This window comes from Trachinotus anak, unplaced genomic scaffold (assembly GCF_046630095.1).
Source record: "Trachinotus anak isolate AG129_WGS33_773 ecotype Australia unplaced genomic scaffold, CSIRO_AGI_Tana_v1 ptg000021l, whole genome shotgun sequence".
Taxonomy (NCBI): Eukaryota; Metazoa; Chordata; class Actinopteri; order Carangiformes; family Carangidae; genus Trachinotus; species Trachinotus anak.
This window is the reverse complement of record NW_027273872.1, coordinates 20,356,513-20,373,787: the sequence shown is the minus strand read 5'-3', so window position 1 is coordinate 20,373,787 and position 17,275 is coordinate 20,356,513. Positions and strand designations below refer to the sequence as shown.

At 41.9% G+C, this 17,275-nt stretch overlaps 1 long non-coding RNA gene across 1 annotated transcript; it reads right to left on the bottom strand.

Annotated features, from left to right (window-relative positions):
• Window positions 1–3,111: 3,111 nt before the first annotated feature.
• LOC139605888 (uncharacterized) lies at window positions 3,112–15,502 on the bottom strand. Its single transcript, XR_011684494.1, has 2 exons — window positions 15,173–15,502; window positions 3,112–4,069 (listed from the first exon to the last, which is right to left on the bottom strand). It is a non-coding gene; the product is annotated as an uncharacterized lncRNA (long non-coding RNA).
• Window positions 15,503–17,275: the final 1,773 nt, after the last annotated feature.

The window sequence follows — 17,275 nt, the reverse complement described above, 5'->3', positions numbered from 1 at the left end:
CACGCTAACCAGCTAGCCCTGGCCCATCTCATCACTTTCCAATAGTGACTCACTGTAGCCTCCAGTCTGCCCTGAAGACATAGTGCTGCTCAGAGGGCGTAACCTTTTTTCTTGTAAACGCAAAAATGGCCGCAGGTCTTGTCAAGCCACAATTACCACCATCTGCATATCTCCACATGTAGTCTGGATGTACCACCTCCAGACTTTTTTGATTACGTATTACCAAAACACAACTTCTCAAGAGTAGCACAGCTTTAACTTTGACCTTCCTGCTGAACACCACAATGTGAGCTCTTAATTCTCATTATAATATCTTATCCTTTTTTTCTCCAGTGGCCTTTGCTTCATAGGCATAGGCACACGGTTGGAATTGAATTTAAAGGGCCTCTACTTATGCCAAGGCCATGGTCTTCACACACTATTTTTACCCTCAGAGGCTAAAACATACAGTGAATTTAAGAAAAATACACTATAAAATCTCTTTACAGAACAGTTAAGAGAGTTTTTCTTCATAATATATACCCGAATAGAAAATACTCCTCATAGAAACTACTACTCTGCTACATATTTAATATCCATAGTGGAACTATATTATTCAGCACTGAAACTCACACACCTGTGTGTGTGTGTGCATGTGTGTAAAATGACACATACTGACCCCTGGCTCTGCCACTGTGGCTGAAAGAGGGGCATTTTCTTTTTAAAGTGTCCATGAAAGGAGAATATTGGTTTCAGCACCAAGCATCTGGCCCCTTTACTGAGATGTTTGGCTGAACACATTTACCCCAGCTCTTCAAGTGTCCTTTCTGGATATAAGCCTGAACCTTCTTGCTGCAAACTAAATTTACACACCAAACAGCTGTTTGACTTTAAAGCTAGCAAATTTAAAGATTATTCATTCTACAATTTTATTTCAAAAAGAGGAAATAGTCATGTTGGATTTTCACAAAGCATTGGCTACTACATGCAGCACAAGGATGGAGAAAAGACAGTAATACCAGTGAAACCTTGACCTATGTGCAGAAACTGTCAGGAATCCATGCATGACATAAGTATTTTTTACCCCTATTCACCTTTTAATGTCCTGTTGTCTCGGCTGTGAATTGTTTCTGGGTGGTGTACAACCACAGATGGATCCACTGTGGGGTTCTGCTGGTGATTCATATTAATGGACCTGACCCCAATCCCTCCTTTCCTTTTTCTTCTTCCAATCTTTCTCCCCCCTGTTCCTCCCACTGCTCACTCTCTTTCTCATCCCTTTCAAACACCCAGGAGACAGATGGACCAACACTCAACTTCACACCATTTAGCTTTTCAAGGCTGCTAAAATAGTGTGTGTGAAGAGGTGGAGTGAGAGAGTAGGGAAACAAGGACTGTGTCTGTGTCTGTGTGTGTGTGTGTGCGTGAGAGAGAAAGAGAGAAACATAAAACGTAAAATATGTCTGTGTGCTTACATCTCCGTGTTTAGTGCATGTAGTTGTGTGTTTGGGTGCATGTTTGTGTGCACATGTGGGCACTGGTGTGAGGTTGGCAGGTATGTGGGGAGTAAATGAAGGACTTAGTGCTCTACACGACTGACTGGTCAAATCTATGATGCTACCTTGAGCTTCCCTGGCTCCACTCAGACACTCCTGCTCCTCCAGTAATAGAGACTGAGTGCTGCTCTGTGCCAAGCCAAAAACATGCATTACCCAGCCTGCATACAGTGCAGATACACAATGAATTTATTGTATAAAAAAATTCCTTATATTGCTGGAGGCACACATTGGCAAAACAATGAGACTGAGACTATCACTCTTGGCAATAAATAAATGAATAAGATAAAGCGAGTGTATTCATCTTATCAAAGTTAACCATATTTTGCCATTTAAAATCATATTCATATCAATTTCCATATTCTCATCATATTTTATCGCTACTAATGTTTCATCCTCTTAAATTTCTATCCTTTCTGTCATCTGTAGCTGGTTGCTGTGGTAGTCAGTGTTCCTGGTGTTACACAGTGGCACACATTGATTACATAACTTTCCCACTGTCGTTATTCATTTTTTTGATAGACATAAAACCCACTTAGTTAATTTTTATAGCTCAGAGGTAGTGCTGTTATCAATACTTAGTAGGAAACTACAGTGACAAACTGAAAAGTGTCTCATCATGTGACCAAAAAAATGGTAGCGGAAAAAAAGGCAGCATTTCAGCTTTCAAGCCAACGCCGAAAGGGAACCTATTAACATTATTGAGGTAATCTGCAAACTTTCTCTCTGATGCAGGTGGCAGCATCTGGAGGTAACACCTTTAATCTACACATATTGAGTTGACACTAAATAATACAAAAATATTGCTGTCACACATTTATTATCTTGGGGGGGCAAATTTCCACACCACGGCATCCCTACTCCATCACCTATATAACATGTACCCAACATCAGCTTTTACAAGGAGTTTGAAATATAAAACGCAATCATTTCATTGATTTCCTTTCCTCTCTAAAGAGAGTTTTGGTTGTATTTTGTTGCTCACATTTTGGACACAACATAGTGACTAACATCAGGCCCACACCGTGCCCTCATCATCCTCTGCTCGTCAAACACCTGGGCTGTCTATTGTCAGTGTTTGGCGGAGCAGATTCGTTGGATAGAAATCCAGTAACTCAGTCTTCACACACACAGAGCTCCTTTGTTATCATTTAGCTAATGCAGTTGTTGAGCTAAAGATGATAATACCCATGATTCAGCTGCCTCTGCCACTGTGTTTGTGTGGCGTGAAAGTTCATTCTTGACCTTGAAAACAGTAGTTGACAAAATGAGCTCACCACAAGTGGCTGCTCTTGAGCATTTTGTTCGCATCCCACCCTCTTTCCCACCTGTCATTAAATTTGTTTAATCAACTACTGTTTCCAAGGTCACCAATGAACTTTCAGTCTCAACTTCTACGGCGTCTTGGAACGTCTGCAAATCCCATCACACCTGGGCAAACTCCATCTGCAAGGGAAGATCAAAAGCTGTCGGCCTCGAGGTGAGATTCTTTTGACAAGTATTTTTGCAGATTTAACAGCAGTCGCAAAAAAAAAAAAAAAATTGTGAATGTTGAGATGAAGTCACACATAAAAAAGATGTATTTAACCTTTATTTATCGAAGCAAGTCTCAAGGAGAGGGCTGCTCTCTTTTTCAGGAATGCTCTGTTCACACACACAAACAAAATGACACACATTTACTGGAAGCTTCCCAGTAAAACCACAGTCTGATCTGTTGGCCACAGACCAGCTTCTCTCTGTAAGATTTTATAATGAAGCAGATGAAACTCTGAGTCTCAATTTATCATATTCAGTGGGATTAGGACTACCTTTACTTGTATTTTGTCAGTGTTTTCAAGCAGTTAATTGGTGCTTCTGTGCTCTTCCCACTGCAAATTTAACTTCAAGGTGTATGACATCAATGAATCCTACTACTAATGTAAGATAAAGACCAACGATCCCTCCAGCCCAACTTCACTGAAACCAAATCTAAGCCTTTGTCCAAGGGAAACAGGATGTCTCCGTCTTCAAGGGGGTGATGCCCTGTGCTTTGATATCTGACACCATGATTCTCTCCTTGAAAGAGATGATGAAACTGACTATCTGTCTGGTGCAAGTGCTACAGTAATGCATCTGTTGTATCAGACCACTGTGAAGAGGGAGCAGGACCACAAAGCCAGGCTCTCATTTTCTCACTCAATTCTTTGTTCTGACCTTCACCTGTGGTCACAAGTTTCTGGAGAGCAACTGAAAGAATAAGATCTGAGACACACACAGCTGAAATGACTCCTCTCCACGGCGCGATTGGCCTCACCCTGCATGACAGCGTGTGGATCTCGGAGGGGCCTTGGGGTCGGGCCGCTACACTAATGGGAGCAGGCAAGGTGGATCAGGGACACGGTAAAGACACCTCCTGGGACTGTTGCGTTTGGAGGCGACCTCCTGGGCAGAACCAGGACATGCCGGAGGGAGTACAACTTCCAGCTGGTGTCGGAGTGTGCGGGGACTCTCAGAGAGCCGCTGAAAGAGCTCTGTGCTCTGTTGTCTGCTTGACACTAATGAGGATGAGACAGGAGATGGATCAGTGGAGGATTTCACTGCTGCTACTGAAGTGAAGATCATGTAGATACATGGAGCCATCTAAAGCTGATTTTTTTAACATGTCTGTTTTCTCTCTGCGAGTTACAGTGCGATTGCATGAGAGTGTGTGTGTGTGTGTGTGAGAGAGGGAGGGAGGTTCATGCTTGACTGGGGCCTACAGGAGTGTGCCTCAGTGATACTCTGCTTATCTGCTTTGTCCACCATTTGCTGGCACATGGGAGACTCCCTATCTAAATCCAGTGAATTCAAGTAAAAAGGCCCAAATAGCTTGTACATGCACTATTTGTGTAGAATCTTTCCAGTCTGACGCTGTGCCCCAACACACACAAAAATATTTATAGTGCAACATGACAGAAAGTTAATATGAATTATTTTGTCACTCCCGTTTCCTGCAGGGTGATGGCAACAGGAAATATAATGATGCTATAGATTCAGTGAGTTATGCTATGAGCAACAAGGCTTCCAACCTAAATGAAAATATGGGTCTCTTGTCCCTGCCCTCATAGACCTCCCTTCGTCGTCACGGTTACACTAATAAACGCACAGTTAAGGATGTGGAACGATCGGGGATTAAAAAAAAACGTTTTCACACAGAAACATGAACATGAGCATATGTCACCTGACTTTCTCCTTTGCTGCAACAGTCATTAGAGATCATCTAACAGTAAAAGGTAACAATGAAATGTAACCTACAGAGCCACTTTTTACATAAGGACAATCTCGCAGTTAGCTACAACACGAGCCACATTTCTTTTGCCTTTTTTTTTTTTTTTTTTTTTTTAAACACTTTTACAATTGGATGCCATTAAAATTATGCTGAATAAGGTTTTAGCACTCCATGTGTGCACCGCACCCACAGACGCAATGACAACAATCATTTGATTACTTTAACACTGAGGAAAACTTTAAAACATGATGATTCTCAGGCAAGTTCTGCAGGCGTAAGGAGCATCTTTTTTTCTGATTCGTCATCACAGTGGAGATAATGATATCCTTTGAAAGTGTAAGTCACACTGAATCCAAAAATGTCTATCATGTCTGTTCAGAAATGACTGTTAAGACTCAAAGAGCGCGAGTTTTTATTAGCTCTGTTGCATAAATCTCATTCTTGATTGTTTCATCAATGTTTGACAAATATGCATCACATTAAGTTGATTAGTTTGATTATGTTAAAACTGTGGGATCCAAATTGCTGGAACTTTTATATGCAAGTAAAATACAGAAATCTTAAATATTACAGGCAAAATATTTATACACCTGATTATAACTCCTCCTTGAACATACACATGCAAGTGTGCATCAACCCCACATACACATACAACAGCGCACACACACATACAACAGCGCGCGCGCGCACACACGCGCACACACACACACACACACACACACACACACACAGTGGAGTCCAAAAGTCTGAGACCACAAACACACTCTCTGCCCAACTTTTATTGAACAAGAATCCAATTACTTAAGCCAGCTTCAGGTTCCACACCCTTTTTGCTCCTCCACCTTGACAAGTCTGCGTTAATATCTGCTGACAGCCTATGTCCACCATGCACACACATACTCACACATACACACACACACACACACACACACACACACACACACACACACACACACACACACACACACACACACACACACAAGCATACAGCTGATCCCTATAAGAGTCTGATTAAATGAAAACTGTGATGCCTATTTCTCCATCCCAGGGTCAATGAATACCAATGAGAGACAGATATCACAGTCCTTGGTATGTGAGTGTGTGTGTGTGTATGTATGTATGTATGTATATGTGAGTGTGTGTGTGTGTGTGTGTGTGTGTGTCTGTGTGTGTTTGTGAATGATAAAGAGACAGAAGGGGAACTAGTTTCCCACTTTCATGCATTGCTACAGTCATGAATATGTAGCTTTGTGGATTTCTTTTCATCTTTTTTTTTTTTTTTTATCTTCACTGTTCATATGTCTCCATGACATCTGGATCTTTATTGTTCCCAGTCCATAGATCACTTATTAAGCCAAGTAATGAGGGGGTCATGCATAATTTCATTTGCTCTAGCGGTACCTGGGGACATTTTCTTACTTCACTAAAATCTATGATAGTTTCCTTTTGAAAGGCCATAACTCTCCTTCCATAGCAGGCATTGGGGTCACAGATGCTAAATGGGCCATTTATAGATTCCTGGTGGAAGTAGAATATTGTGTAGAGTCGTTTCAGACCTCTTATTGAGGCTATTTGACTCCACGTGGTTTAATTTGCTTGCGGTGATATATCTGATAAAGGGCCAACCTTTCAAATCATTCTTGTAGCTCCTATACAGACAGACACACACGCACACGCACACGCACACACACACACACACACACACACACACACACACACACACACACACACACACACACACACACACACTGAGTGCAAGGTAGTATATAATGGATGTTATTTAAGAAGAGCGACTTCGGTAAAGCAAATCGAATATCAATATTATCGTCCAATAGATATTCTTACCAGCAGTGGCCCGTGGGGATTTGCAGTGATTACTGGTAAATGCAATTATGTGTAGAGCAATGGGGCTTCAGCCAGTGCACAATTTTGAGCACAGCAGTCCTGCATTCTGTTTTGCAGTTCAATAGTCACCATTTAAACCCATTTCCACTGACACAAGATATCTGCAGGCATCATTATGATGCATGTATTTACCCACTGCATTAACTACCGCCGACTGTATTGTTTGCATTGAAGAAAAAAAGCATGCACAAGTTATCATTTTCCTTTGTCTTGCTTTGCTTTTGCTTTAGTTTTTTTTTCATTTATGTTTATATAATGCATGTGATAACCCCACGTTGCTTGCAGACGTGCCACCCAACAGGCTTTTATATGGAAAAATATCAAATCACAGCAAACAAATAAAATCGGCACAGCACACGTGAAAAATTAATGTCCTTGGAGGCGGTTCATGTATGACAATCAGAGACTCAGAGAGATGGGGAATGCAGCTTCTGTGATACAGCCTCGTGGTTTTTTTTTTTTTTTGGTTTTTTTTCCTGTCCTTCTCAGCTTGAGAAGTGAGCCGCCATTGGTCAGTTGTCCTGCAGGGATGCTTATCGGTCTGTTACAAATCAGGCAGAGAAATTGCACCAGGAACATCTCTCCCTTTTCTCTCTGCTCTCGCTCACCACGATCACTCAAGGGAATTGAAGCGCTAAGAACACAGCACAAATCTTCCCTTCCTTCTTTGCCTTGCATCTCTCTCTGATTTTGCTCATTTTTTCTCCTCATGCCTAAAAAAAGTTGCCTGTCCATTTTCAGCTAAATGTAAAACTTTTTATACGCATTTGATGCATTTTAAGTAGCACTGATGTTACATTATATTTTATATTCAGTTGATTGCAGTTTTCATTGTGTGATCCCGCATTAGTTACTCCAGCTTTTGCATAATCCGTGTCTGAAATAGCTCAGAGGTTAAATATGCTTCTGCCATGCGTACACACTCCCTCATCTGAATTCCGATTCGTAACTGCAGTGAATTTACAGATAACACACGAAGTCTGCAAGGTTGCAGCGATTGCCGAAATTTACCCAAAAGTACGATGAAAGGAAACCCACGATATTTAATAAGGTTGGGCGAAAAACAGCTCTAGGGAATTTGACTTTCATTCATGGGTCAAATTTGTTTAATGGTGCATTTTCATTTTTCATGAGGCCTTAATTGGCCACATGAAAGAGGCAGATAAGAGGCAGATTTCTCCGGTAGCCTCAGTAGTCCATAAAGCAGGCACAAGAAATGTAACATCTTGTGCTGTGAGAAGCAAGGGAAGGATGGATTGTTGTCATTACAATACTTCTGTGTGAAACTTCAGTGATAGATGCTAATTGCACTTTCCTCCTTGATACTGTGTAATAGAATTTTAACTGAATTTATAGCACCAAGCTAACTTCTCTCTGTCTTTCTGACCTATGACTAAAAAACACAAAGCCACGTGGAGCAGAGGAGTCGCAAACATGGCACAGAATATTCAATACAAAGGTTAATGTAAAAGCTAACTTTAACTGAGTTGTCCGTTAATCAGTAGTAAGAGCAGTTCATACCTGCTGAAAGTCATTTGCATGATACAGGTGGTAACTGAAGGAGAAGCAGCTGAGAGACAATGTAAGTGGACAGAGGATATCTTAGACAAACGGTTTGTCAGCCCAATAGATTAAACTGAGGAAGTGAGATGATTAATAAGATAAGAAAAAAATACAGCCAGAATCTGTTCATTCTACTATTTAAATGCTATTAAAATGCAACAGTCTGATCAGGGACATATACAACTTGTAACAAAGGGTCATGAGTGGGCATGGCTTCACCACCACCTACAGTGAAAAGCCAAAAACACTGGGAACCACTGTTTATGGAAAATAGTCTTTCAATTTTGTGGCAGATTGGGGCAGGCCTTCTGTTTCAATACTACAAAGACACTGAGCACAAAGTGATTTTCGAATTTCACAGGACTTCACAAAGCCCTGACCTCAACCCCATCCAACAGCTTTGGGATAAACCAGAACACCAACTGGGAGCCAGACTTTATGGCCCAACATCAGTGGACGACCTCACTAATGCTCATGTGCCTGGAAGGGAGCAAATCTCTGCAGCCCAGTTCCAAACTCTCGTGCAAAGCCTTCTGAGAAAGAGTGCAGCAGTATATTGTTAATGGAATGAGATGTTCAGCAATCAATGTCCAGGTGCCCATTTACTTTTGGTTGTAAGCCAAGAACTACCTCTTCTAGTGTAGATGCTGTAAGTGTACTGTAGGTGCCTTATACCTTTAATGGAAGATGCCGCATTTACCTTCTTCTCTGCTGCTGCAGGTGGTTGGGGTGGGGGTGGGGGCGTGGGGGGGGGGTGGGGGGGGTGGGTGGGGGGGGGGGGGGCGTGGGGGGGTGGGGGAGGGCTCCATATGAAACGGCTTAAGTAAGCACCATTTCCATATTTCTGATTCTGATAATGGACTGCCTTGCCATCACCAAATTACCCCGACACCACATTGCCAGCTAAGTGAGTGAATTAGTTAATGTCCAAAAATGGCTGTATTTCCCACTCCGTCTACACTTAATGTGTGTGTGTGTGTGTGTGTGTGTGTTTAGGGGAGTTTGTGCTTAGAGCTTAATGACTTTTTCACCTCTCACACATGCCTTGAAGACACATTTCAGTTTACATTTGCGGTATTGAATTCATAATTGCTTGTTGGCCATATAACTTCCTGTATAATGAAATGCTTTCATAATAATCAATAAAGGAAATAGAGCGGGTCCATTTAAATGTTGTGGCAATAGGAGAAACCCATCAAGCTGAACCGTTGCTTTCAGTGTGTTACCATATCAGTGAGTGTAGCATGGAGAGGAGGAGTGGAGTGGATTCCATTTCAAAAACCTCCACTTGGGGACCGCTGGCTTTCTTTCCTGAGTGATGACGTGCAAGAGGTGAAGAAGGATAGATGTCTGTCTGCGGTGGTGGAACTGGTCCTGGCCCCTAGGTGCCCCCTTGCCCAATCGCGCTAGCCAGCTCACAGTGGGTTGTGCTTACTCTCATTTAGTTAGGCCTATTTGTCTTCCCTCTAAAGCCCAACCTGCTCCAAAGATGTAATTCCATAAAAGCATGCAATCAATATACCAGAAACCGTACTCTCATTTATCATTTTTTATAAAAAAAAGAAAAGAAGGGGGAAAAGCAAATAGGGGAAATTGTGCGTGCATGTGTGTGTGAGACAGTGAGAGTGCATGCATGTTTGAGTATGTCTGTGCTCAGACACAAATATTGCAAACAAGCCAAAACAGGGCAGGTCAAAAGCACCAGCTCACTTATGAGAGCTGGCACATGCAGGTGCACAGGACAGCTCTGTCCACTTGATGGCACTGTTATGAGTTTTTTCAAAGCTGCAACAACAATCAATTCATGTGTGGTGTACTGTGTCAAAAACGAGGAAATATTAATTTCTTTGCTCCTGGAAACCTTAACATTTCCAGGAAAGATATAAATACAATATCCACACAGACAGACACACACACACGCACACATGGGCCTCATTAATCTCCTCTGTAACAGGACTCTATCCTCTGGCTCCAATATTACAGTAAATGGTGATGCTTATCTGCAAGCAGTCCTGCCCTTGAAATAGGTGCTGTTCCATTCCCAGCTAATTCCACAGCCATTAAATGGTTGGCACATTTTTCACAGGTATATAAATTGCTTTAAGCTGCAGCTTACTCTCAGCACATTGAAATACAAACACCGATGTTCTCTCCTTTTTATCTCACTCTGCCCTCTGTCTCCCTAATACTTCCAAAGCCCCTCACCCACCCGCCCACCCACCTTCCCATCCTTCTTCCCCACCCATCCCTGCCACCCCTGCCATCTCCTTACAAGTGAAATGAGCATGGATTGACTTCTAGCTCGCAGCAAGGTTGAGGTAATAGCTTATTAGCAGCCAATAAACATCAGTCATTTCCATTTAAGCTAACACTCCAATCTTGTTCATAATCACCAAGACATGGATAGGACTAGAAATCAATGGCACATTTTAACAGGGTGTCCCCTGTGTAGTGTTTGATCTTCCTGATCAAGGAAGTGAGGGGAAGCTTTTTTTCATCCAAACATATGCAGATGCATTAATAAATCAATAGGTGCTAACGCTTACAGGCTACATCACTCAGACACAAAGGGAAATATTCCAGTTGCTTGAATTTTGTTTAACTTTATCATACCATTGTACAACTGCACTAATCTACTGTATTGTTGAGAATACACACCATGCTAACATGCACACAAAGAAAAGGGGTATAGATCAGACATTCACATCACATATCTGCCCACCCAGACCTGACAGCAGGACACCAGCAGCCTCACTGATGAGGGGATGAAATACTCCTCCCCTCTGTACTCTCACATTCTCTCATCCATCCATTTTATATTCCTCTCTCCCCACGTGCCCACAGCCACAGAGCAGCTGGCTAGTTATTTGTGACCTGCCAGTCTGCAGGTGTAACAAGGTTTCGACGCAATTAAGAATACATTTCCCAGGTACCAACGCAACAAATCAAGGCCTTGAGTCCCCCTTGAGTCACGCGCACATAAACGTTGCCTCACTAGTCACACAAATCAAACGGTACACAAATGGCCACATGAAATAACTAATCATTGTTGGAGAAGAAAAGGCAATTTTTAATCTATCCATTTGTATTGGGCTGAAAGGGGCTCAAACAGGCCCATTCTTTAGAGGAAATATTTGATGTGGTGGTGCAGTTTGGCTGGCATCACCACCCATTATGTGTCAAATACATCACAGGTGGCCATTATTGTGTCAATTCGCAGACAGACAAACAATCCATTGTATGCGATAAATTATAAACATGCACAAAGCAACTTTCTCTCAACGTGTTGATTTTACAATCCCGGGGGAGAAGCGAGGCTGGTAGGAAGAATGTGTTTTGGTTTAACAGCGAAATGCTACACTGTCATATCAGAATCACAACCTAGACTTTTCTTGTCCAGTCCACTCTTCAAACCAAGGCGCAGTGAAAAGCAAGATATGGGTAATTTACAATTATCAGATCTTGATTTCTTTCTTTTTTTTTTTTTTTGTCGTCTTGATTTTGTTCAGGAAAGCTTGACAGCTTTTCCACTTTTAATATTCCTGTAATGAGAAGAAACAGGGCAAACTTATTCCAAGTTGCATGAATTTAAATTTGGCCAGCTCATTTGAAGCTTCACATTTGTAATACTAACAGCTTTTGTAGACACGCAAACATCTCTAAAACCTTGGCCATCTCACTTATCTTCTTCACTAAGGGAAGCATTCACACTTAGACACCACATGTATAGGCTTTATGTGAATGAATAGGTTGCAACCTTTATAGCTATAAAAGAAATTATGTTTGTGTTTTTAAAATGGAAACACTAATGATCCATCTTACATTAAAAATTGATGCCAGAGGAGAAGATGAGCTTTTATGTCCTGTCATTTCATCAGATTATAAACAATTAAGGAGCCAAACACACATAGTTTCACTCATGAACAAACTTGATTGAGGTTTAGTGGACAACATGAGAGAAGTGTAGCGAGCTATTCATAATTTCAACAAATTATATGCCACTTTTCTCTCAAAATTACATATCTTATTAACGTTGTTTTTTTCCGTGAGGGAAAGATTCCTTCGTAGCCTTAAAAATGGCTTGAATGTAAATCTGCCCCTTCATGGATCACCCTTCAGCTGTTTGTTTTCTGTTTTTCTGGCGACAATTCAGGTGTACATTTTCAAACAACCACGAAGCAAGGGGTGTGATGCAATGGTGAAACGATATGGAAAGCCCCCCCCCCCGCCAGTTGACATATCAAACCCTGTCAATCTGTTTCATGAGACCGTCATCGGTCACGCTCATGATTGCTCATGATTGCTCATGATAAGTCGTATCATATGAAAACTAGAATTACCGCCTCGTGGTTATGTGATTCCAACACTCAGACTAGTTTCACATTACATTCCTGTTTATCTAAAATTATATAAAATATTAACCATTTATGTCATCATATTTAACCAGGTGATTTAAAAAAATGTCACTTAGTTCCATATCTCTCCTAAATACAAATTTGGTACCCATTTATTCCCTTGTAGCTATCTGTAGGTCCCCTGTAAGCATTTCCTTGATACCCCATATGTACAAAATAATTAGACTGTCATCTGAGGGCTGTAATTTGAAGTGTTAGCACGCATTTATTAGTAGTCCATGCCAACAGAAATTGCATAGTCAAAGTTGACAATTTGTCATATTTTTCCATTTCACTCATTCAAATGTGTTTGTCTGGGGCTTATCACTTAGCATGTGAGCATATCAATATCAAATCCAGCCACTGTCAGCAGGGAGCAATTATTGCTACAAGCCCAGATAATGAGGCACAGAAAACCTTGTCAGTTTTCTGAAATAATCTATGAACATCAATACACTATCCAGCATACACATCATCCAGATGGCAGGTACTGTATTATTAACATGGACTATACGTGTCTACATGCTACAACACAATTTTTGACTGACGCCAATGCTCGTCTAGTGTCACATCATAATTTGCTGTTGCTTGATTAAACTTTCCATCATTTATGTTAATTGCAGGATGGGTGATTTCTTTTATACTCGGCTGTTTCCTGGTCGGCAATTTTCGGGAGTCTCCTAAATCAAACTATTAAGAAAATCATAAATTCTCTCTTTTATTGTTGTTAAGAAAATGCCCTCTAAACCACTTTCAGATTCCTCAGCCTGCAGTGAAAGATCCCTCTGATTACTGATTACACATTATGCATCGTGCAGTTTAGAGAAGCCGTTTCTCTGGTTTTAAATGTTTTATTTATTTAGTTTAATGCTTTGGAGCACAGATGTACAGTTGTAGTTGAAATTCCCCGTTCTATGTGTGATCCACCACTCACTATACTGTACTAGCAAGCATTAAGCTCACAAAGAGCACACTGATCATATGTATGGACTATAAAGGGTTTGGAGTGCTTCGCTTTTCCTCTTTTCCTCTCCAACCCCCTCTATTCCCCGACTATTCAGAGCCGCACCGGTTATCTACCTGATATGTTTCTGCACTGTAAGAAGCACATAATAAGCAAGCATGCACCACTTGTGCATGTGCTGGGGTTTTGTGCATGCACATGTGTGTATGCGTGTCTTCCTCACAATCCAGACGTGGCGCAGAGACAGAGGGGGCCGAGGTCGACATCTGCAAATTGAATTCTGCCCAAACGTGACAGTGATGAAGTGTTGTTCATAGTAGCCGTGATTGTCTCTATCTTCACTCCTGTCCATGAGTATTACAGCAGGCCTGCCCGCTCCACAGGCCTCAAACCCAGCCCCAGCTAGCTCATCTATTAATGACAGTATTGGAAAATCAAATTCATACTAGATACATGTTTTATCAGCTGGAGCTGGCTGGAGAGAGGGTTGGTGTTTGTGTGTCTCCATCTGTCTCGCTGCGTGTTTTCCTCTTCTCTTTCTCCTTGTAAGATCTGGTCTCCTTAGCCCTCAGGCCAGCTTTTAATAATAGGATAAGGTGCAGAAAATTGATCTGGCTTCACAGGCACAAGCTTTTAGGATTATGTCAATAATAAAACAAGGTTTGGCCTTTCTCTATGCTGCATTTCTCTTCAGGCGAGCAAAGGACCTCTGTGTTGCACTATGACTCTCTTTGTGGCTTATACCTTTAAAAGGAAGAGAAAAGGAGGAGGAAGACAGAGGGAGGGAAGGAGGGGAAGGTGTGGTTACCTGGGGAGATAAAAGAATTTAGAAAGAAAGCATGGCACAGGTATCTTAGCGGAGCTACCTTTCTTAACAACAACAACAGAGTGTAAAAGAGTGGCAGGGAGGCAAGTAACTGAGAAGGCAAGAAGTCAAAAGTAAAGAGGGATGGAGAGCATGTCCTGGAGAGAGGGGTGAAACACAGGTTCCAAATAAAGGTCATGTTGAATAAAGTCGTGATTGATCATATGGGAAAAGTTAGAAAAGCATGTGAAATAGCAGGTTACATATGTTCAACAGCAGTGCTGGATGCCCTCCAGGTGTGATGAAAATAGCGCAGCAGAGGAAGAATTTCAATACCCGTTCCTCAAACAAGCACTTGAAATGGTAAAGTGGAGAAATATGGCTCCCCATATCCAGTTCCTTGGAAATCAATGTCCTCTGATGTTTGGGTAACAACAAATAGTACAGTCTCCTGTAGAAGCAAATGGGAGATCCGTCTTTCTGCGTTCTCTGCTGCCTTTCTTTTCTGAGTGGGTTTTTTTTTTTTTTTCCTTGCCCCTTTTGGTATTCTGTACACAGAAGCACTCAGGCCCAAGTGTGTGATATGTGCTGTACTGCTCTCGTTCCTCTTTTCCTCTGCGCCTCCATCTCTCAATAAATGGCAGGCAAACACAGACAAGACTCAGCTGGTTGACTGACTCTTTGTTACATTTGCGATGAAACAGGGCTGAGGACCCAAATGCAGACAGACAGACAGGCAGGTAGATGAGGAGTACTTACTTTACTGTCAACAAAGAATGTCCAAAATTTACTGCCAGGCAGAGTCCAAACGGTGAGGGATCCAAAGAAAACCCAAAAAGCCAGGAGACTAAGAGTAAAATGCAGGAACTCAAAACAAAGTAAAGCTTAAGAACAAAAATAACTTGCAGTCCACAAGTGGCTGAGGCAAAGTTAAAAAACACAGAGATCCAAGGAAACAGGAAACGAAACACTAGAAAAGGCTGAGACATCCACTAAAGGTACAGACAAACAAAAAGAACTTGCCGAACTGGCAAAGACTGAATGGAGAACAAAGACTTAACTACATAAGGGAACATGGGCAATAGGGAACAGGTGAAACTAATTGGGGCGGGGTAGGCAATCACGGGGAGAAAAAAAAAAAAAGACAGGAAGTAAATCACCTAAATACACAAAGTGTTTACAAAATAAAACAGGAAGCGCAGAGTCCATATTAGGTCAATCCAAGGGGCAGACTGTGACACAGAGTCAATGGCTGGCAGTGGGGGAGGGGACTTCTTCGATGGCTATAGTCCCCATAAACTAGGATCATTTCTCTTTTTCCCTCTCTCAATACCTCTCTTCCTTTTTCTCTCAGCAGAAAGTGCTGCTGCTGTCTGAGTCTGAGTGATGTAATGGGTGAACTTGCACTGACCTCTCTACTCGTAATAAGGATGGAGTGACAGAGCCTTCATCATGACACAAGCTGACAGTGAGGGAAAGGGAGATAGACTGTGTGCATGTGTGCGTGGTGGGTGGGGCACAAAGCTTTCTTTAAAATGGGTGGCAGCGACAGCAGTCGTCCCTAGATCATAGTTTATGAAGGATAAACAAAAATGTCTCTAAATTTCATCATTCGCAGCAAAAACACGAGAGGACTAAACAAAGAGAAATAAACCTCTCAGCAGCTGGAAACTTCTGTGGTTTGGAGAAAAAGTCACACCACAGCACCAAGCATCCTGGGTAATTCTTGATGAGTACAGTTGCCATGGTGAAGTCCAGCCAGTTCGTTCTGTGTCTGACATTAGAGCATTCTGAGCTTCAGGGGCTCCCGGTGGGGAAAAAGCTACTTAACATTAACGGAAGGCCCTCGACTTCACCACTCTGCTTTTCACCTTAATTTGACTGAGTAGTGTTCTGCTGTTTGTGGAAATGCACACAACAAATATAGTGTGTGCAGACCAGGTTGGCTGGGGGACGAAGCATGAGGGTACTTTAGGCCAACAAAGGGAAACAATTTCATGTGTTTGCACGTCCCCTCTAACGGCCTCCTGTCCTCCTGAGCCATCAGAGTAAAATGAGTGAACACACCAGAAACAGCATTTCTCCCTCCATTTCCTTTTCATGATGACCAGCAAGCATGACTAACACTGTGCAATAAACCATATTCTCACATGATGCATCTTTATGAAATAATAGAGATGTACATATTAAAGAAACAGTTGGACGTTTTAGAAAATAACTTGACTAATAATATGAGGCTGGTGCCAGCAGCCAGTTAGCTTAGCTTGACAACAGCTAGCTTAGCTCTGCCCAAGTGGAATCCTTCCTGATAGGAAGGATTCCTGAGTTTCAGTCTGCTCATTCATTCAGTTCAGTTGTTTGTGCATACATGTCATTTCAGACCCTGTCACTCCCGGCCCGTAGTGTCACCTGACCCGCTCCTCCTCCCCACTCACCTGCTCATCTGTTCCCCATTTGCTTCCTGGTTTATATACCGGTCCATCTTCCACTTGCTCCCTGCCAGATTTTGTCTTTAGATTTTGTGTGCGGTCTGCCTCCGCTTTTTCAGCACTCTGTTCTGTGCTCGCCTGTTTTGATACTGATCGTGTTTTTGGACCTTGCCTTTGTGAGGTTTTTTTTTGTGTTTTTTTTTTTTATTTTGCCTCAGCCCATCCCTTTGTACTTTGTTGGCTTGCTTGGATTTTTGTATACTTGTTTTTTTTTTTTTGTTTCCTGAGCAAAGACTCTTTTCCTTTACATCTGCTCTTTGGTCCCTTTTCTGAGAACCATGACACTCTCACACATGGAGATATTATAAGACTATGAGCCCATGGGCACAGACAAGTAAAAGGCGTAGGAGAAAGATCCTCAGACTAAAAGTCG